Below are 22,242 nucleotides of genomic sequence, written 5' to 3'. Positions count from 1 at the left end.
GAGAATTTAATTTGTCGTTTCAGAATACCAAGTGCATTTTGATGTTGGGCTACAATTTTAAGCAAAAGAGATACAAGTTCAATTGCCTGAAAACAAAGTGTTTTGTTTTGGGTTCCCCCAAAATATCTTTGAGCGCACAGGTGACTTTGGCCATCGATAATAAACCCTTGCTGTGGCTCAAGACCTGGGGAACTGGAATTCCCTTCCCCAGATCCTGCCTCTCCCAGTGACCCACACAGGGACTTTTCCTGCACCTCTCCTCCAATTTCTGCTTGCCTGGCTGGGCTGAGAGCTCCCTGGGGACAGGCACTGTTGTCAGACACCTACTCGTGCAGCTCCTGGCATGCCGGTGTTTCTGTTTACATAGGTGCTGTTGCAGTGGGAGCACTTTAATAAATGTCTCCCCTCTCATATAAATGTTATTGTAACTGCTGAGCACTGTAGAAAGTCCCACACCTGTCCTCTCCCAAGACTTTGAGAAAGAGAAGGGAACACAAACCAGCTGCAACTGGAAACCACGACAAAGCTCCATCAGAGTTCATCTCTGAGGTAGCAATACCAACCCTGCTATTATAACCAACATTTGAACCTGCAGTTGTAAACAGAGCTGACATTTGTTCCCAGGAGAGGCTGCTGCTATGTCATGCACACATGAGCAGGATGGGTGTTTCTTCTGATTCTCACATGCTGGTTACAAAAGGCAAGTAGCAGATGCAGGCTGATACCACCTCCCCGCTTCTGCCGTGTAGCAGGTGGCTGGTGCAGTGGGGTACGCAGCATTTAGATGTCTCCAGTCCTCCAGAATTAGCCATGAGGCTTCACTAAAAGACTCCCTGAACCGTAATATAAAAATAAAATGTCAAACATATGCCATACAAAAAAGGAAACAAAAGAAAGGCTGTAGTTATGTGTGTAATATGAGCTTACCAGGCCCAGGCTGCCATGGACATCACTCTGTGGGTTTTAATGGGCTTTGAAATAGAAACCGTTAGCGTCCCATGATTAAATCTAATAAACAATATTTTACAACCTTACCCCAGAGTCCATTCCATAAATCATTAATGTAGTTTAGTGCTTTTTGGAGGCAGTGGAAGAAGGAAGGGGATGTTCACACTCTCTGTCGCAATCCCCATCACCACTGTGACCCCCATGAATGCCATGGGACAGAAAGGGACACCATTCAGTCGAAGCAGCTTTCACTCTTTTGGGGTTTTTCTTTTCACAGCCTGCAATCCTTCTGCTCCTCCTAGAGCACAGGCACTGGTGATGGGATCTCTAAGCAGGGCACAAGCAGGTGATGAAACCCTTTCTCCTTGAAACCTCGGCAACTGCCCTTCGTATTTCAGCAAGCTGGAACATATGCAGCCACAGGGCTGTGTTTCGGTGGAGACACGGGGCATTTGATCACTGTGGACCCCTCTGCTGGATTTGACCAAAGAGAGGAACTGAAATGTCTGTCAAGCAGGTCCAAAAATGTCCCAGGTCTGGTCCAAACCCTGAAACTCACGACTAAGGATCAGACATTAAATCTGGTGTGGAACTGCAGACTGTGAAAAATGTGGAGCGATGGTTGGGAGGAATGTCTGTGCAACCCCTATATGTAGGACCTAGACAACAAGATTTTAAGATCTCCAGACCACAGAGGAGAGGCACTGCTCTTCCATGCTGTTCCTGTGTCAGACCTAAGCAAGCTTCCTTCTCCCTCCTCACAGGCTGGCACAACACACAGAATCACAGAATCACAGAACATTAGGAGCTGGAAGGGACCTTGAAAGATCATCTAGTCCAACCCATCTGCCAGAGCAGGATCACCCAGACTAAATCCCACAGGAACTCATCCAGGCAGATTTTGAATGTCTCCAGAGGAAACTCCACAGCCTCTCTGGGCAGCCTGTCCCAGTGCTCTGTCACCCTCACAGTGAAACAGTTCCTCCTTATATTCACATGGAGGTTCTTATGCTCCAGCTTGCACCCATTGTCCTGTCGCTGGCCATCCCTGAGCAGAGCCATCCTCCTGACTCTCACCCTTCACATATTTATAAACATTAATAAGGTCAGCTCTCAGTCTCCTCCAAGCTCAAGAGGTCAGCTCCCTCTGCCTCTTCTCATAAGGAAGGTGTCCCACTCCCTTAATCATCTTGGTGGCCCTGTGCTGGACTGGTTCAAGGAGTTCTATGTCCTTCTTGAACTGAGGGGTCCAGAACCAGACATAATACTCCAAGTGTGGTCCCAGCAGGGCAGAGTAGAGGGGGAGAAGGACCTATCTTGACTTCCTACACCATGAGGTCCTTCTGCAAAAACTCAGTGAGTTTCCAGATCCAGCTTTTTCCAGAAACTTTCCCCCCATTTACTACTTGTCCCACCTTGACTCTCAGCCTTGTAAGATCCTCAGTCAGCAGCACAGTGCTGCCATCACTCTTCCCCATGGCTCATCACCATGTTACCATCAGGTTGCTCTCCAGCAAATCTCTTTCCCTCTCCCCAGCACAACTGCAGACCTCGTTTCACACGGTCCTTTGTCACCTCCTCCAAACACAGCTGCCCATTCCTTTCTCTTCTGCCCTGTCCACACCTCACACCTGCCCTTTTGGCGCTTTGCCTCTCATGCTCTTCTCCGAATTTGGGTTCCTCCCTTCAGCTGCTGTGTGCAATTCCCACCTCCTCTACAAAAAGTTTCCAGGGAACCAGGATTACTTCACAGTGCCCTGTCCCTAGATCATGTTCCTTGGATATCTGTATCCCCCTCTCTACCTGTCTGTACCCTTGTCTCCACTTCTTATCAGGACAGCCATATTGATATGTTCTTTCCCACGTGGGGTGTGTCCCTGTGCTTTACCCTCCACACAGCACTGCTTTGGGCTCTTCCCTGATTGCATCTTCCTTCTACTTGCCCTCCTTCCAGATACCAGCTTCCCTCTCACCCTATGGATTCTGGTTCTCCTCTCTTCTCCCCAGCTCTCCCATTATAGGCCCAAGCAGGGTCCTAGAGGGTCATTTCTGCTATTTTCCTATGGTCCTCTGGCCATGGTTTAAGATTCTCACTCACCAAGAGTAGCTGATCAAGAAATTGTGCTACATCTCATGAACTGGGATGCAAGCATGGGTGCCCTATGAACAGCAAGAGAATGCCCCACTGATGATTGCAAAGAGAAATTACTGCTCAGCTCTGAAACTCTGCTTTGGTAGGTGACAGCTAAAGACTATTTGGTACTAGCCCACTACAACCAACTTTTATTTTGCTTTATGATGACACAATCAGTGCAGTCGTGTAGCACCACAGAAAGGAACAGTCTGGCACACTGACCTTAACATTCTCACAGGGAAGTAGTGGGCCAGACCACAATATGCTGTGTTACCTGTGACTGCCTGACAGCTCTGATCCAGGCATAAATCAAAAATGCCCTCTGTCTCTTCCCAGATAAATTATTTCTGTAATTCATTAAATGCATGCCCATATAATCCTGGAGAAGGAAGAATTTCTGAATTTAAAGACTTAAAGAGAAGACTGCAGGGCAAAAAAAAATGTAAAGTTGTCATGTGTAATGAAGATAAACTACCTTTGCAATAAATTTAATTATGCAATAAAGTGCCAGCGTGGTGTGCAATGAATTTGCTGAAGGTTTCTGAGGTAGCCTTTCATTAATTTTGTCTTGCATTCTTGAGCAGTAGCAGTCAGACTTCTGAGAGAATAGATTAAAGTATGTATATCACCTACCCTCATCATTTTAAAATGTGCTAGAGCCATTTTAATGGGCAAGTTGGTTAAGGCAAACTCTTTGGTTTAAGGATGCAGAAACCAAGAGGAGTTCATGTGAAGGTAATTATTTATTTATTTGGTCAAATACAACATCTCAGTTTCTTTAAATAAAACTATCTGTGGTTTACATCCCTCTTTAAGCACTTTTTCACAAACACACTGCCCCATGTCTTTGGCACTCTGGTTCAATAATGCAGATACAAACCTTACAGACACTTCATCCGCCTGACAAATCAGATTGCAAACCCAGTGATAATTCTTCTGTTTCTCATGTATTTACAGGCAGCTGCTCTGAACAGAGGGCTTGGGGAATGGCCACACAGCATTTACAGACACAAGATCATAACTGAAATGGATGTGATTTTCCCTGTTCGTGTCCTTTCTAACCACAAGACAACGACAGCCTTGTATACAATTTTGGATACCATGACCCACATTTTATGCTGATACATCCTGGCAGAGACTCACCGACTTCATCAGAGATCAAATTTATCTGAACTCCAAAGAAATTCAGCCCTCTTTTCCTTGGGGCCATTGGCATAGATTCCCTTGAGCAGGCAAAAGTAGGCTCAGCATTTTCTCTTGAGCACAGGCCTGTGTGCTGCAGCCCCTTCTGTTGCCTGTCCCATTGGTCATTCCAGAAGGTAATCAGGTGGTCTATGGGCATCCCACATTTTGTTCTGCGTTTGGCCTACAAGCTGGTGGTGCTCTGCTGTACAATCTTGTGGCTTGCTATATACGGATTTGGGCTTGGCTTGTACTCACTGTGGTCTGAAGTCATGTAGGAAGGATTAGAACCAGAGTCTCAAGTAAGAAGATGGTTTAGAGCCCTGTGGAGGTTTTCTCATGGAAAGGGAAAAAAGCCACCCCCACAAGCATCTCTAAGGAAGGGATTACCTGTTTTCATTTACCGCTGAAACAAGCCCAAGCATCTCTGAGATGTTTTTGTGGCTAACACACAGCTGGTATTGTGAGAAATACTGCAAGTTGTGGCTGAATCCTCTTCTCAGCGATGCCCTTGTAAGGCTGAAATGACTACTTTTTGCTGAAGGAGTAACCCAGTTTTACAATGTCATAACTGAGGGCAGAATTTTCCCCAATGGTTGAACATCTTTATCCCAAAACATAGCCAAAGTGGCAAATGAGAAATCCTCAGAGGAGTGCTAATTTGTATCAGCTAAAACTACCCTTTATATTAGGCCATCATTCTGAAAAGCATGTGGACATGTCCTTATCCTATACCAAGAGCTGAAGTCAGTAAAGCAGGTAAAGCATGTGCTGAATTCCAAGCTGATGCCCCTGCAGCTGTAATGCTGGCAGTGAAGACTTTCCATGAGCTCCTACCTGTGCTACAGAGCAACAGAAGTTAGTTAAACGTGTTGGGTCTCTGCCTGCCCTCCACTCCAGCAAAGCAACCTCTCATCTGAGCACTAGGAGCCAAAGGGACTGCACGTCGATGGGAGTCAGACCAATCTGTAAGCATGGCAGCATCAGTGGACAGCCCTGGAGGCTATGTGAAGGGCAGTGGTCTGGACCAGTTCTCCCTCACATCTGTAACTGGGAGTGATTTGGTAGGGTTCACGGTGCATCAGGCATGACATCACTTTGCCCCCTTAGAAAATCTCTGCATGCTTTTTAGTGTCTTTCCAAGACCCTGCTTTCTGGGCACCTGGGAAAGTGGTTGCTGCATAAATATGGCAAAAGCCCTGTTCTTTTTGTTTTCCTACAGGGCACAGTATTTGGCTGTGTGAGATGGAAAACTGTGTCACGTGGGATACTTGGTAACTCGTGCGTGGTGTATGGGAGTCAGTATTCAACTGCACCTCCAGGCTCCATGGGCTCATGTTTTGATGGGACAGGGTTCTCCTGAGCCCATGTAGAAAGAAGTTCTTCCTCTAGGCTTTTAGTTTGATGGCATGCAATAAATATTCATCCCTTGAGGTATCCTGATGAGTGGATTCAGGAAGGACTTGCATCTAGAACTAGCATCAGAGTAAGATGTGGACAGTGTTATGGTCCCTGCAGAACATAACGCCCGGCATGAGAATTATTCAGCTTTCAGTATCCAGCCTCTGAAACTCATTGAGAAAGAGATGTGAACTGTGGATGGCTTTAAGGTTGGGAAATGTGGCTCCTTATAGAGTCCTTGGCTGAACTCACGGATGGCTGTGTATGAACAGCTGAAAAAGAGTTTGTAGTCAATAATAGCGTGGCTCCTGTCTTCGCCCATCCCTACAAACTGTTAGTGGAGGATGTAAGAGTGGAGTTATACTTTTCATAGTAGAAGATAACCCCAATACTATGGAGTCTAGAGATTGGAGTGGGGATGTTATGCAACTTCTAAAAGTCCATAAAAGTAACTAAAGGCTTATCTCTATATGTGAAAAAATAAAATATAATAAAGGTCTCCATTGCTCTATGTTAAGCTTTTCCTGTTCGAGATCTCATATACCCATCTCTCTTCAGCTGACAACATGCAGAGATTTTTAGACAAATTTAATAGTCCTTTTGCATGCCCACCTCTTGCAAAGGTGGATTTGACCCTTGTGTAGATGAGGAGCACAACACTATTCTGCTGTGCAGACACACTTGTTGTGAAAACAACATATTTTCTTGAGACCATGTATTCTTTACATTTCATAAGAGGACTGCTAAGGTCAGAGATAAAGCTTGCATGCCATGCTGTTTGCAAAACACCTCAGGGTGACTAGAAATGTGCTGGAACAGCTATGTTATACCCTACAGAGTCACAGAGTTTTGCTTCCAGGAAGTTAGTCCTGCTTGGAACAAGAACTTGTGCTGACCGCTGTGTAGTAAATGATACATTTTTTCCAGCATCAACCTCATAGTTTGTATTTCCCTTGACACCTCTGATATTTCACAGGCTGTGATGTGTGTCTCATGTAGAGGACTACTTTTATTACAGATATTAAAATGGCATCATACTGACTGGGAAGTTTTGACATGTGCTCTGAAATCAGCATTTGTAACATGTTGCTGTACCACCTTTCCTTCAGTGTGCATCCCAGGGACACTCCTGGGATGACAGCATGGCACTATGTGCAAGAGACTGGCCCAGGACAGTCTCAGGAAGGGTACAGAGGTTGTGCTGAAATCCTACCACTTTGCTAGAGCACCCTTTCAAAAACCCTCATGACTTTACCCAAAATCTGCTGGGAATCATTTCAGGGTGTTGCATCAGGACACCCTGGTCTGATGGCGAATTAAATGTGCCAGGTGAAGGTGCAATATGGGTCCTTTGAGAAAAAAATCAAGGTTTGAAAATCAATGATTTTCATGTTCCAAGGTAAGAAACTGGCTCTGTGCTTCTATGCTAGGTTCAAAAAGAAAAAATATATATAAATACAAACACTTAGAAATCAGAAATAGCTCTTTTCAAAATTCCCTGTCAGAAAACTAGCAAAATTCTACCAGTATGAATTTTTGTGTGTAACAAAGTGCAGCAATGAAAACAAGTTCCATGACATTGTGGCACATATGCAGATGCAGTTGCTTAGAAATCCATGAAATAGATCACTTTGGAGCTTTTGTCTCTTTTTGTCCTGCTTGGCTCTAGCATGTGCTCCCACACACTCAGAGAGTGTTACCATATTGCTTTTGCAGGAGCTTGCATCAGGAAAAAAAAAGGGAAGGTAGTGTTGATAAATCCAGACTCATTATGTGCAGAAAATTCCCCTCCTTCCCCTTCAGTGGTGAGGAAACATGTTGAATTTTGAGGGCATTTGAATGGCTTTAATGGAGCTGATGTGAAGGCAGAACTGGAATTTATATAGAGCAACTCTGAGTGGGGAGGGAAAGCAGCATATGGGCATTGGAGGGACAGGGACTCAGAAACACTGTAAATTAGTGTAGTGTGATGACATATGAAAAAAAAAAAGGGACCTTGTTAACGAATCAAATTGTTATTGCAATGAATGTTTATTTTTAGAGTTACAGGAGGTATGGTTTAGAGGCTATTAGTCACCAAAAAAAGAAAGGGAGGGGGGATTTCGGTCAGCGCCTGACCACACGCTTCTGCCCTGCAACACAGGGAAACAAGGAGAGCATTGGGTTTCACAGATAGCACCACAGACAGCTATTAGGGCCTAATCCAGTGTCACATTTCTGCCCAGTGCTGGCTAACTACCAGCCCAGTTTGCTGGCTTCTCTCTCCCTGTGTTTCTTCATTGTTTCAAGCCATGCAGAGACTTAGCCTAATAATGGGTCAACCCTCAGCCAAATGTGTTCAATTGAAGGCCACCATGGGAGAATGGCAGGATATTGTCTTTCCAACAGCAAGTGAATTTCAGGCAGCTTAAGGCAGTATCCATTTCACTATAATGCTGGTTTATGTTACAGCCTTTTTCAAACTTCTAATTGCCCTGTACTGCTGACATTTATAGACATCCCCGACTTTAAATGAAAACACAACACTAAGGTCAGGAGGAGGTTCTGGGACAGCAGAGATCCCAGGTGAGGCCAAGGGAGGAAATTGCTTCAAAATTTCCAAATGCCAAACATGTTGGGGTGGGGGGAGGAGGGGAGGGAGAAGGCTCAAATCCAGAAGTGAGGGAGACCCTATTCACAGCCTCAGAGGTACAGATGCTTGGTAGTCATTCTTACACTCGAAGGCTTGAGCACTGCTGGTCCTCTCTCCCCTCAATTTCTTCTTCCCAGGCATAAAAATTTTGAATATTTATTCATCTGGATGTGTGACTCTATTTTGTCCCAGCTCTTCACTTATGCTAAATGGGTGGAGCTCCAGCAAAGGCAATGACTTTATGCCTGCGTGGGAACCTGGTCTCACTGGAGTGCAAGTGCTCTGCCTTTTACAAAGGACAATACTACATTTTCTTAACTCGGTCCAGACACCCTCATCTGAGGGAAACTGATTTGACCAGTGGCTGATGGTAGGAGATACCACCCCTTGCTTTCCAACATGCTACATGACCTGTTAACCACAGCATGAGGTGAAATTCGAGTTAAAGGAGCAGAATGAAGAAATGAGACATGTCTCACGGTCACACAGGGGTCTGTCAGAGTGGTACACTTTGTCTGCTTGCATCACTTTACCTCAGTGGTGTAAACGGCTGCAATATTTCTGGGGGAAAATACTTTGCAAGAACAAAAGTGAATCATAGAATGACAGAAATGTAGAAACTTCGTGTCATAAAATCATGGAATGGTTTGGGTTGGAAGTAACCTTAAAGACCATCCAGCTCCACCCCCCTGCCATGGGCAGGGACACCCTCCCCCAGAGGTTGCCCAAAGCCCCATCCAGTCTGGCCTTGAACACTGCCAGGGAGGGGGCAGCCACAACTTCTCTGGGCAGCCTGTGCCAGGGCCTCACCACCCTCACAGGGAAGAATTTCCTCCTAATATCTAATCTATAATTTAATTTGCTCTCCTTCTAATCTATAATTTAATTTAGTCTCCTTCATCTTAAAGCCATTACCCCTTGTCCTATCACTACATGCCCTTGTATACAGTCCCTCTCCATCTTTCTTGTAGGCCCTGGTTGGGGATTAGAAGGGGGGTGGTTAGTAGGTCAAGAAAGGTCCTTCTCCCCCTCTACTCTGCACTGCTGAGACCACACCTGGAATATTCTGTTCAGTTCTGGGCCTCTCAGATCAAGAAGGACACAGAACTCCTTGAAACAGTCCAGCACAGGGCCACCAAGATGATTAAGGGAGTGGAACACCTTCCTTAGGAGGAGAGGCTGAGGGAGCTGGGCCTCTTTAGCTTGGAGAAGAGGAGACTGAGGTCTATAAATATGTGAAGGGTGAGAGTCAGGAGGACAGAGCCAGGCTCGTCTCAGTGATGGCTAGCGACAGGACAATGGGCAAGGGGTGCAAGCTGGAGCACAGGAAGTTCCATGTGAATATAAGGAGGAACTTTTTCACTGTGAGGGTGATGGGGCACTGGGACAGACTGAACAGATTGGCTGTGGAGTCTCCTTCTCTGGAGACATTCAAACCCATCTGGACACATTCCTGTGGGATTTAGTCTGGGTGATCCTGCTCTGGCAGGGGGGTTGGACTAGATGATCTTTCAAGGTCCCTTCGAACTCCTAATGTTCTGTGATTCTGTGATTAAGCCTGTTCAAGGGATGCCTATACCTTCAAGGCATCACCCCATCCTATGCAAGGGAAACCTGCGTCAGTGAGAAATGGTGGGGAAGAAGCTTTGCAGAGCCACGTCCTTGGTACCCAGGGAGAAAGGCTGCAGCTGCCTGGTGGAGCACAGTCTGATGGAGCACAGGAGCAGTGCATGATGCCAGGAAAGCTCATAGATGTGAAGAGCACATTCAAGGGGACAGCAGCTGGAGGGACCCCTTGGCTCTATACCATGAGTGCCACAGCTCCTCAAGAAGTCTTAACAGGTCCTCATTTTGTTCCTGCTGAAGGATTTCCTACTGCACAGGGTCTCTTCCTTCTACGGGATGCTGAGAAATTGCAGGGCAAAGGGTGTATGGAAGGGATTGCAGAGACATTCTTGCTCTGTTCCATGCCACTGAGAAGAGCTAATACCACTAAGTGATGGTGCCTTGGGAATTTGTTCTTTCTCTCTCTCTGATTCATGAAACATAGACAAGCAAGGAATAAAATTGCAAACCACAGTTAGATTGGGAGAAAAATTCAGGACATGAAAACCTTCCATGCTGATTGATCTGACACTTGGTGGTGTGCTTCAGTTTTTTCCTTTTGAAAATGGGCTCATGGACTCTGAGACTGGCGGAGGAGGCATGATGCTGGACTAGGATTTGGACAATAAACATGGATTGCTGTTCTAGAACAAGACAAATTTAAGATAGCTGTGTGTATTAATTAGGTGAAAAAGATGCTAAATGCCAGTGTAAACAGATGAAAAACAGTAAATACAGCTTTAGTTTCAAATATATTGTTGAAATATGTATTTCATAACTGAAATACATATTTCATACCTGTCCTGAGCAGATTGCACAGGACAGTTATGTTTGGACTTGATGCTCTTCAAAGGTCTTTTCCAACCTTCTGATTCTGTGTTTCTGTGGGATATGTTCACAGCTCTCAGGTGCATAGTATTTTTTACTTGAAATACAGGCACGTTTATATATTTCTGTGGTTACAGGTTGATATTATTGATGAATATTTATAATGCTTTTATATAGCAATAAAAAAACCTTCTAAACATAATCAGCTGGGTGATTATAATAAAGTTCTGTGTTTTATCCTGCCCAGAAATACACTCCTGCACCTTTCCCAGTGTCTTGCAAGTTCTCTGCTAGACATGCACCGACTGCTACGCAAGATACTCAATAGCTGCACAGCAACTGGGTAAGGTACTTCAGGCCAGTTATTTAAGTTGCTAAAGACAACAAAACAATTCAAATGCACCTCCAGTGACTTCCAGGGTGAGACATGTGACACAAAACCTTTTTAATAATCCTGTGACCAACATTGTAATGGGTTTGATTGAGGGGGGAAAATACCTTGCAAGTGTGCTGAGACAGTCAAATCCCATAAGACTGGCGTGGTACTGCTCAAGCTGACATAGGTATGGAGGTGACTAGTGAGCAGACTGCACAGGACAGTCCTTCCCTCCTGCAACTGCTCTTCATGATTGTGTTTCTCACTTAGAGAACGGAGACTTAACCCCCTTGTCTTCCTCTCGTCATCGCCCTGCTGTGCCAGGGTTAGTCAAGTAGTGTTTGCTGTGTTCAGCTTTCAGTGGCTTTTCTGCTGATCCCTTGGAAGGCCTGGGCCACAGCAGTTGTGTTCAGCATCACTTGCTGCCTGATCTGTCCTGGTCCCACGCTGCACAGGAAACTGGAGAGAAGAAAAGGAGAGGGAGATCTCTTGCAAATGCATTTGTGCAACATCCCATCTTTCAATTCTTTCTTTCCAGAGTGGAGTCAACCTGAGTCTCTATTATTAATTGGTCTAGTGACTGCAAACAAACTCACCCATTACTGTAATTTATCTTTGTGAAAGCCGACATTTCCATTAAAAATCCTCCAACTCAAATCTACTGGAGAACAAATTACATTTTCTATTTCCTCTCTCTCTCTTCTTAATTTCTGCCAAGTGACAACACTGTCTAAGGAGGAAAAGTGTCATTCTCATAATGGGATCTGTCAGTTCCCTTAAGCCTTGGTAGATTTTCATTCGATGCTTTTGTTCTTTTCTGATTCCAGTTGTTCATGAAAAAAGGTCTCTATAAAACATAAAAATATTTATGAATGGGAAATCTATTTCTGATGCAGCTCCTTGTTCTTACACTATCATTTCTGAGCAGCAACTCTGACCCATGTTTCCACTGCTTTCAGATTTCAGCTTGTTAGAGGGAGCATTCAGTATGCAGCACAACGTTCAGCCAACATTTCATTACATTTTGAGATCCAATTACTCACACAGAGGGTTGTTTTTGGGGTTATTTTTTGTAACTTGGTGTAAGTTTCCTTTTCCTGGGGAGGTTTTATTTTAATTCCCTTCAGTCTGCAATCTCCTACAAGTATTTAATGATATTTTTTTTAAATCATGGCAGAGCTACAAAATAAATACCTTTTTTTTTCTTCTTTCTTTCTTTTTTTTTCTTTTAACAAACCTGGAAAAGAACCAAATCCAGATGAAATGCATCTTGAAGATTTTTCAGTGAAAGCAACATTAAAGGATATCTAATTAGACCTACAGTAATAACATCACCATCCTTGTTAGGGGACATATATATCTCTCTCTAAAAGCTTGTGATCTGCTGAGTTAGGAAGTTAGCAAGCTGGAGGGTCTACCACAATTTCTGAGCACCCAATCAGCTACACCACATATTACACACACCATGGAAATTATAACCTACTCTATAGCTTTTGTGTAATCAATTTGGAATGACCAGATTTGCTCTCAAAACAAGACTTCCAGGATGCAAAAACCACAGATCTGAACAAAACCACAACTCCCTATATGCAAACTATCACATTTTTATATAGTACAGTGAATCTAAAGAATTTAAAACAAGATGCAGAAAATCTGAAATGCCAGCAAACTAGTTCTGTTTGCCTATGACCACAGAAAATGACCCTGGATGTCCTATACAGCCTGTAACTTTTTAAAGAACATTTAATGAGCATATAGGAATTGCCATCTATGAATTCAGGCATATAGCTCCAGCAAATCCTAATATAGCATCTCTTCTGCTTGCTGTTGCTTGGCTCCTGAATGCCAGCACAGTCTTTAGATGGCAATCTGGCTCAATGCTGATCTGTGCTTGTGAATTTCAAGTAACATCTCTTCTTAATAATTTCAATTTCTTTGCTCAACACTGATGTAAATTGTTGGGTTTGGGGTTTTCATTTGTTTGGGGGGGGGGGGGTTGTTAGGGGTTTTTTCCTAAGTTTTCTCCCTCTGTTGCATCCATTTGTCATTTTATCCAGCAGTGAGTTTTGATGCTTTTATTAATCTTGGCAAAAGCCAGGAATGTGGATATCACCAATAAGTAAGTCTTGGACCATGACTGCCATGAACTGAAGGAGGCATTATGGAGCAGTTCTTTTCAAGCAAAGGTCCAAGGCAGTATTTTACCCTGTAAAAGTCCCATCTATTCTGCCACATTTCTCTTCCCTCATCCCATAGATCATGAACACAGTCAAGTTGCTGAAGAACACAGGAGGATAAATTTATCCCAGGCACAGCAGAGTCTGCATTCAACCTGTATTCTGGACTAAATCTTTTCCTAGGCAGTCTATTTAATACTCTTTCCTTGTTGAAGTTTTAATAGTGACCTTTGCCTGTTTGCAGATCCAACAATGTATTTTTACTGATTAATTTCTTCATTAATCATCATCTTTCTTTTCCTTCATTTTTGCCTGAGTGGTCCAGATTTGAAGTCATCAACCTGAAGCTGGAGACACCTAGACATACATCCCAGACTCTTAGGTAGCCCATTTTGATGTCCTGAGGAGAATCCCTCCATCTTTACAATGATGGGCAGACACAGGGCGAGAACTGAGAGCGTTGCCCTTCTCTCTTCCACCAAACCATCATCCTCCTGTTCCTGCATGAGTTGAATCTGTCTGGCCTCTATTTTAAAGATGCAGACACTGCTGCTGCCTCAGGGGGTAGGTAAGACTTGTCTTTGCAGCACTTCTGAGTGTGGTTTGCAGACTGCAAAGAAGGTTGAAGTTGGCAGTGCCTAGCAGGCTGTGAGACAAGATAAGAGGCATGGTTGTGTCATGCCAGCAAGGGCTGTGGCAGTGAGCTCTGCTGGGCTTGTGGTAACAAATTGATAGGGCAATGAACTGATAAACTGCTCTGGCTAGTAAGTAAAAGTACCTTTGCCCATATCCTTGGTTCTTCAATCATAAGTAGTAATGATGTCATTTTTCCCTCTTACACACATTAAGGATAGGAACATTGATGTCTGTGGTGGTTCCATGCTGCAGGGACTGTAGTAACTTCTGAAGAGGTACATTTCTTCACAGCAGCAGCCCCTCAGATTTTTTGAAGCCCAATTTTCAATATTCTAACTTCAGCTAATTCACAACACACTGTTAGTACCTTCAGTTCCCGGACAGTTTCTGCTGCTGTAAACGTTAGAAGTTTCTTAGGGTCATGAAATTCTGAAGCCATCTGACTTTAGATATCTATATAGTAGATACCAGCCCCTGAACTGCCTGCTCTTGCCTCCCTTTATAGCCATTTGGGAGGGAAAAAAGTATGTTTACAATGGAATTTTATGACACACTTTAAAATTGCCCAAATCCTTTCATCAGGGAGGGATAAGAAAGTGCACAAAAGCTAGCTGGTAGTTGTCTTTCTTTTATTAGCTGAATCTTCCCCACAGAGGCAGCCTGGGTGAGGCTCTTGGAGGCAAAATGCTTTTAAGACAGTGATGTACTAAGGACTGGGAGCAGCGGTAGCTGAAACCCCAATCTGGCTGGAGGGGCTGCACAGCAACGTGGCCGCAACCGCCTCGTGTAATGCAGGAGCAGATACTGCCCTTGCTGATGGCTCAGGGGAGCTAAAGCCCCCTCCTCTCACCTCTGTGATAAATCCATGCTTGCAAGTCATGGCTGCTTTGGATCTGAGAAACCAACAATAGAGAGCATCGAGTGTCTGGTGAGAGGAAAAGCCGAGTAACATGAATCAACTTGCAACACAGAGGTGTCTGTTTTGACACGGAATAGCACAGTATTTACAGATCTTTTCTGGGCTCTAGGAAAATGTTCTGCTTTCTGGTTTGCTCAGTAAAATAGAGCTGGATGCCGTGTGCCCCTCCTCCTGTTATCACTGAAGTATTGAAACACCTAACCCCTTATCTCTATGATGCTGTGGATGGAAATGACTGGGTGAATTTTCTGAGTCTTTAATTTGTTGGTCTGGACTTATTCTAAAAAGAATAAAGAAAAAAAACTTGCAGATAAGGAAACAGATTTACCATTTTAGGAAAATACGATGGGGGGAAGGGGACAAGATTTATTTTCGTGTTTGGTCCATACTGGCTCAAATAATGGTTAAGCCTAAATCATCTTTTCCTCTATCCTGCAACTATTTAGAGAAGTCATCACTTTTCCTGAGCAGTAACAGGAGGTTCTGATGATTCGCTGTTCTCAGACAAAACCGATTGCCCAAAGCTGGGGACCCAGTGGTCCTGTCCTTGGGGCAGAGCTGTCAAGACTGAAGAGAACTTGCAGAACACTTCTTTGTTTTGCTGAAAGTGTCTCAAATTCATTACATTTTCAAGAAAATAAATGCACACATTACACAGAGAGTGTTCTGTCATCAGGAAAATGTTGACCGGATGTATTCACAGTAAAGAACAAAGGCATAAAGATAAACAAGACCCTGACAAAGAAAAGTATTTAAACATTTTTGAAGTATGTGTTCAGAGTAAAACATCTCCATAATCACTTTGCTGAAGTGTATCCAAAATATAAAACTGGCCTACTTATTTTTCTAGAAGTGAAGTTGGATAATGTCGTCCTGGTTTTCTTCCATGTCCTGTTGTATCAATCACGTAGCTCAATGCAGTATAAAACCTCTGTCAGATGAGAACAGTTGCTTTTCATATGCAGCTTCTATCCACAGAAATTATCAAGCCCAGCAAACAGTTCTTGCATGTATATCTATGTACAAACTCATCCACACATATGCAATCTAAATATGTTTCTGTTGCAAGGCATAAGAAGACAGTATAGTCAAGTAGCTCAGCATAGCACATCCCCCTATCAAACCAAACATGACACAATTAAAAACCACAGTGTAGCTTCATACAGTTTAAGGAAATGCATTACTTAGTGGTGAATTTCCCAGGACGACTGGTGGGGACCTAAGAAGGTCCAAAATTTCCTCTTGCACCAGCACTAAGTGGTGTTTCCCAGGGTAGCAGCTACACCACTGAGCAGCTTACTTGCTCCCATCAGCTTTGATCCCAGTACTGTCATGTCTCCTCTCTATCCAGACAGCTCCTTGTACCATGTTTTAATTTATGGAGAACACTCTAGCATGATTTTCAGTCCTTTCAGTACTTTAAGGAGACGGTCCTCATGTAACCCATAAACTCTGAAGGTTTCCTACCATGGGTAGCATCTACTCATTATGAGCAGGGGGGGGAGTCTGAATTGCAGCAGCCACAGCTCAGTTACACCTCATGTAAACGACCCTTCTATAGGAATATATGTGGAAAGATGTCAAGGCAATACGTGCCACCTTCCCTACGCTTAGGAGCAGTTGCGCTTTCAGTCATACCCCCTAACTTTAGCCATCTGCCCCTGGCAGTGATCCTCTATCTCCCTTCTGACAGAAGGGAAATATTTAGCAAGTCCCTGTGCAGAACTTAAGCACCGTTACCTGAAATTAGACGGGGAGACTCCAGGTTTCTGTGGTGACCTGCCACCATCCATCTTCACTTACATTTTCCATATGCAGCTTCAATAATGAGAGATTTTAAAGGTTGACACTGTCCTTGCCCTGCCTGAGATTATGCACTGCTGCATACCCATGTGCTCATGGCAGCCACCCCTGCAGATGAGCCTAGCAGGTAGTCTTGCATGGCACTTCGTGATCATGTACCTTGGCCACGTATCCGCAGACTCTTTCCTAGCTTTCACACTGACACAGTAGCTAATTATAAAGGCAAGCTGTAAGGCTATCTGTTTGCCCTTGCCTGTTGCCAAGTAATGTTTGGTTTGACGTGTGACAATAGTATCGGGATGCTTGAACCGAGGTTGATATATAATAAGAGAATGATGTTCAGAGGAAACAATTGCAATAAGTAACTTTCCTCATAAGGAGAAGAACCAGAAAACCATGCACAGTCTTAGTGTTTTACATGCTCTTTCACTTTACTAATAGCTTATATGTGAGAGGATAAATTGAACTTTGTGTATTAAAATTACAGCTATGATTTCACTTTCTTTGGTCCTTATAACAAATTAAGAAATACAGAGCTCTCTTTACAGACTTACAAAACCATGATAATGTCTTGAGGTCTAGATGTTCAGGTGGAAGTCTATATAGAAGAAAGAAGAACAAATTAATGTAAACTAGTTGAGTAAAGTTTTGGATCTATGCTATCTGGTTACTTTGTCTGTGGTTTTGATCTAGCCAATGTCTACAGATATGCATATTTTATATATTCTGACCTTTGTGTAGCCAATGACAGGGAAAGATGTGGCTAATGCATAGTGAATTGCAGGTTCACACTCTAATCGGTAGCACAGCACAGCAGAGATCAACGTTTTCACCTTAGTACATCTTTTCAAGCTGTGATAACCTGACTAAACCTAACATACTTTGTAAGGCATCAGAAAGCAAACAAAAATGAAGCCTTGCTTAGAAAATATATTAAATTTTTGTCTTCAGGATTTCTGGACAAAAGCTAAATCCACCAGTTCTAAAATTTCTGAAGCACTTTCCTAGTTTTGTCATTCATTTCTCTATGTGTTATGTTCAGTTTTCTATCCTAAACCCACATGTTTTCAAATCAAGTTGTTTAGAAGCACATGGGGGATTTGAGCTCCTATTAATGCTACTCCAGTACTGACAAGTTCCTGACATGCAATCTTCTGCTTTACAAATTCTACTTAGTTGTCAAACCCAGGCATAGATTGGAATAGTCTCTCCATAAATTCCTAAATGCAAACTTCCTAATTTCCCATTCAGTTGATAATATCATATTCTTTTGGAAGTCCCAGGAATTGGGAATAATTATTCTTCTCCTTGATTAGCAGTCAAAGGAGATCCCTGTGGCCTCTACTCTAGTTGCTGAAACAGCTGAAAAAGAGCTGCCACTGTCCAGTATTCACAAACCTTTAACGTTGCGCAGTGCAAGGGCATCAGTTTTGATGACAGAGGGGTACCAATATCAAAGTGCTGAGTGACCATTCATTTCTAACAGAAATGCCCCATGCCTTAGGAAAAATAAAAGAGCAGGAAAACAGATCTCTTCTTCATTCCTTCCAATGCATACCTGTTCCAGCTATTTATGGCTCACTCGTTCCACCCAATCTTCTGGAGGCATTTCTGTTCCTCATGACACTTCAAGCACTTTCTCTGGATGCCTCTGCCTGTAAAGAGAGGTGGGATTGGCTTTTGATTTATTGGCTAAGTCCCTGATGAGAATGAAAATGCTTTTCCTATTATGGGTGGAGAAGGAGTGTTTGCAATGCCTTGACCCGGTCTGACAGCTCTCTGTGTTTAATAACTTGTCTGAAACATTTGTCGTGGGATGTCAACCATTTATCTCAATCAGCATTGAAATTTTTAATAGGAAACTACTGGAAAACAGCTTTCTGTTAGCACTGTTCCACCTTCACATAAAGAAGCAACAAAACATTTAACATTCACATGGAAAAATCTGAAGCAGAGTGGTTGATACATTTTATTGACATTATGTATTGTCTGGCCTTGTTTAATGGCATCTCTAATTTAAATGAACATCTGCCTCCTCACTGCATCCAGCAGAAAAAAAACCTCCATTCCCGTTCACCATGTTGTATGCAAAGACACAATAGCAGGTCCAAGAGACAGTACAGCCTATTTCTGGATGGCAGATGCTCTGTAGTGTAATCATTATTCATTGGCTGCAGGGATTTTCTGGCAGGCTCCCAATCGACCCATGTGCCTCTGCTTATTGCCACATTTCTTAAAGGTAGGATTTTTAATTGGAAAAGGGAGAGATCATGTGTGATTAGCTATGCAGCTCCTGACAAGTAGTTTTAAAAATTAAATGCTACACTGCTTTTTCACATGCAGGAAACTGCAGTGAATGTGATCTGCCTCTCTGACATCCACACATTAAACTGTAAAGCTCTATGCAACACAACTGTTGAAAAGAAGAAAGGAAAACTGGGAAATGATTGATGCTGGGCTACAGTTTGGACCCTGAGACAAATGCAGGAGAGAAGTAATGTACATATCTACCGTAAAAAGCAAGCAATATATCCACTAATGCATTCCTTCCCCAATGCAAAGTGCTCTCACCATGTACTTTTCATCTCTACCTAGGCCTGTACCTTGAGCTATACCTTTTACAATACACCTCTCCCATATGGCAGTGAACAAAACACAGATCTACGGATGAGTCTTATTCCAGGATTTGATGGTCATGGCAAACATATAGTTTGCATCTTCTAGACCCTATCTAAGATTTTAGTGTTGTCCAGATCACTAGATCTTTAGGTCTTGGTCTGTATGTGTAAGATGTAGCCCTATATGAAGTAGAGTGTGGCAAGGCAAGAGGAAGAGGGTCATGTAACACGTTAATGCAGCCTGGTTAAGCTGTGGCACAAGCCCTTCTTCATGTTCATCAGCATCACAAATGACAAGAAAGAAAAAAAAAGAAAGCTTTCTTCATGTGCTGGGGTTGCCCATCTTTATCTGCATCACCTGCCTGGCCATAAGACTGCGCCTGCCTGCAGACTGCTGGGACAGACCCTTCTGTGAATGTGGGAGGAAGGAGACCAGAGGGTACCAGCATCCCACATACACTGTAATGCAGTCATGGGGCCCTGCAGGAGACACTTCCACTTCCTGTGCTTGCACCCACTCCTGGAAGCCCCCTTTCACCATCCCTCCTTCATCTGTCTTGTTTCAACACCTTATAAAGATTTTGTCATGAATTACCAGGGGTCAGGAAGACTGTGCTAACATATAGCTAGAAATAAAGAAGTAGAAATAAGAACCAGCAGCATAAGGAAAAAAGTTTTGTAAAGCTTCCTAACAATGAACTCTCAACAGAAACAAGCAGCTCGTTACTTACAGACATTTTCTTCAGTGTCTTCAAGCCTGACCATCAAAGGCATTGTGCAGGAGACAGACACACAGAACTCTCAAAGATCCCCCTCACTGTTATCAAAAGATGTGATGTCCCTGACATTTCTGAAAATATCTCTACAGGTAATCTGCTGCTTTAGCTACTTTAATAACTTGAGGTATCTGGCACTTTGCCCCACCTTCTTTGACCATATTAGCACACCTGCTCAAGTCTCTTCACAAGACCTCCTGCGAAGGTCCATTACACTACTGCTCTCTAAGAAGTTACCAAGATCTGAATAAAGACGTCGTGACTCTCATGCTCACTCTCCCTCAGACTTATCCTCCCCTTTTAGGAAAGTTGCCTGACTAAAGCTATTGGTTTAAATCATAAAGGCCAAATCTGCTAAGATTTCAAACAGTATTTCATGAGTAAGCTTTCCTCCCATTTGGAGAACGTCACCTTGGTTTTCCTCTTGCTTCTGCACCCTGGTTGTTTAAGGCTAGGATATACCTTAACAGGCATTGTTTTAGACAGTGTGAAAAATTAGGTGTATAAAGCCCACAAAGCAGGGAGAAGCTCTATTGCATGGTATGAGGCTGAGCTGGCACAAGGTAGATTAAAGGTGGGTTTCTGTGGGCTGCTGTGGGGTTACTCAATTGGCAGGGATTTTCATGTGTACATTACAGCAGGAAAACATGCTACAGGTGAAGATTGGGGGTGGAAACTATTTCCTATCCCTCTGGGAGTATGGGGGAATATTGGAACTAGCGATGTATGGAAGGGAGAAGGGACATGGACTCGCCAGTCAGGAACATCAGACGCTCCAAGCTGCTGGCTGTGCCGCTCAGCTCCTCAGCTAAATACGGGGTCCGAGATGTTTAGGAAGGAAGGAAAGGAGCATCTCAGAACAAAAGAGTCTGCAAAATGTTCTCAGATGCCAAATAAGTCCTTGGAGGGGGAAGAAAAAAAAAAGGTTTGGGTCTGGTCTGAATGATTAAGCAGCTTTTTCTGTCTCTAGTTTCTATGACTTCATACTTGTGTGTTGAAATCCAGACTCCACTGAAAGTGATGATGAAACTCCCACTGAATTCCAGGAGCCAGGCTTTTATCTGTAGTGTCTAAGGAGAACTCTTGCTAATTCTAAAACTCCTAAGTGCAATTTGAGGAATTTCCAGCTGCCATAAAAGCTATTGTTGTCTTCCCAGTACAAGCACAGTTCCATTTGAAAAGAGCCCTGTGCAAATATAAGTATTTGTGTAAGTATAGAAGGGTTTCTGTCTGTTTCTCGTTGTCTTTAACAAGGCATGTTTCCACTGATCAGCCTGAGACTTAACAACTAGTTATCTTACAGATGGGTAACTAAACTTTAATGAGATCCAAGATTGGCTCTCCAAGTCTGTACGGTCTGTAAGCTGCCTGTATCGGCTTCTTTAGTGCTGACAATTCCTGTTACTCACAGTTGCCAGCCTGAAGTGGAGCTCCCAGGCTCCAATGGTCCAACAAAGAGAATCTGCAGGGAATTTGGAGAAGCCAGTTTGTACTGCACAGATGTGGCCATAGCAACTACTATGAAATGTGGAACGTGAGAGAGTCCTTGAAGTGCTTCTTCCCTCTCCATGCTAGACTCCCTCAGTGCCACTGTAGCGCTGGTGTCCCTCTTGGTTTGGTTTCATTCCCTTGCTGAGAAAAGGTCACACCACATCCCATGTTCCTGTAGCTCTTTCATTTTTGGGTTCTACTCAGGAGAGTGCAACATATCAATTCCCTTTAGCTGTAGCAGTTGAACTTTTCATTTTGGTAATGAAATACTCATGAACACAGTAAGAAGGAGTTGGTGTGAGTGCATCTCTGTGGTTTAGTGCCTTCCTGATGGTGGAGAGTGAGAACCTTGTCAGGAGCAGGAGGGTGTTCAATGACCCAGCTGTTGCATGGGCCAGCATCAGTCCTGAAAGGGATACAAGCTTATGTTCCCTCATCTGTGCCCAGGTTCCTGCTTCTTCCCATGCCACCTGGACAGCCTTAGACAAATGGTCAATCTTGGCTCCCAAGAAGTAGCAAATGAATAAAGAAAATCCAAATAGTGGGGTGTTCTGAGTCATAGAATGATAGAATGGTCTGGGTTGGAAGGGACCCCAAGGGTCACAGAGCTCCAACCCCCCTGCCACAGGCAGGGACACCAACCTCCAGGCCTGGAGCTACACAAGGCTGCCCCATCCAACCTGGCCTTGAACACTTCCAGGGACGGGGAATCCACC

The sequence above is a fragment of the Gallinula chloropus genome, assembly GCF_964237585.1.
Source record: "Gallinula chloropus genome assembly, chromosome: 3".
Lineage (NCBI taxonomy): Eukaryota > Metazoa > Chordata > Aves > Gruiformes > Rallidae > Gallinula > Gallinula chloropus.
The sequence above is the reverse complement of the archived record's forward strand: the minus strand, read 5'-3'. Positions refer to the sequence as shown.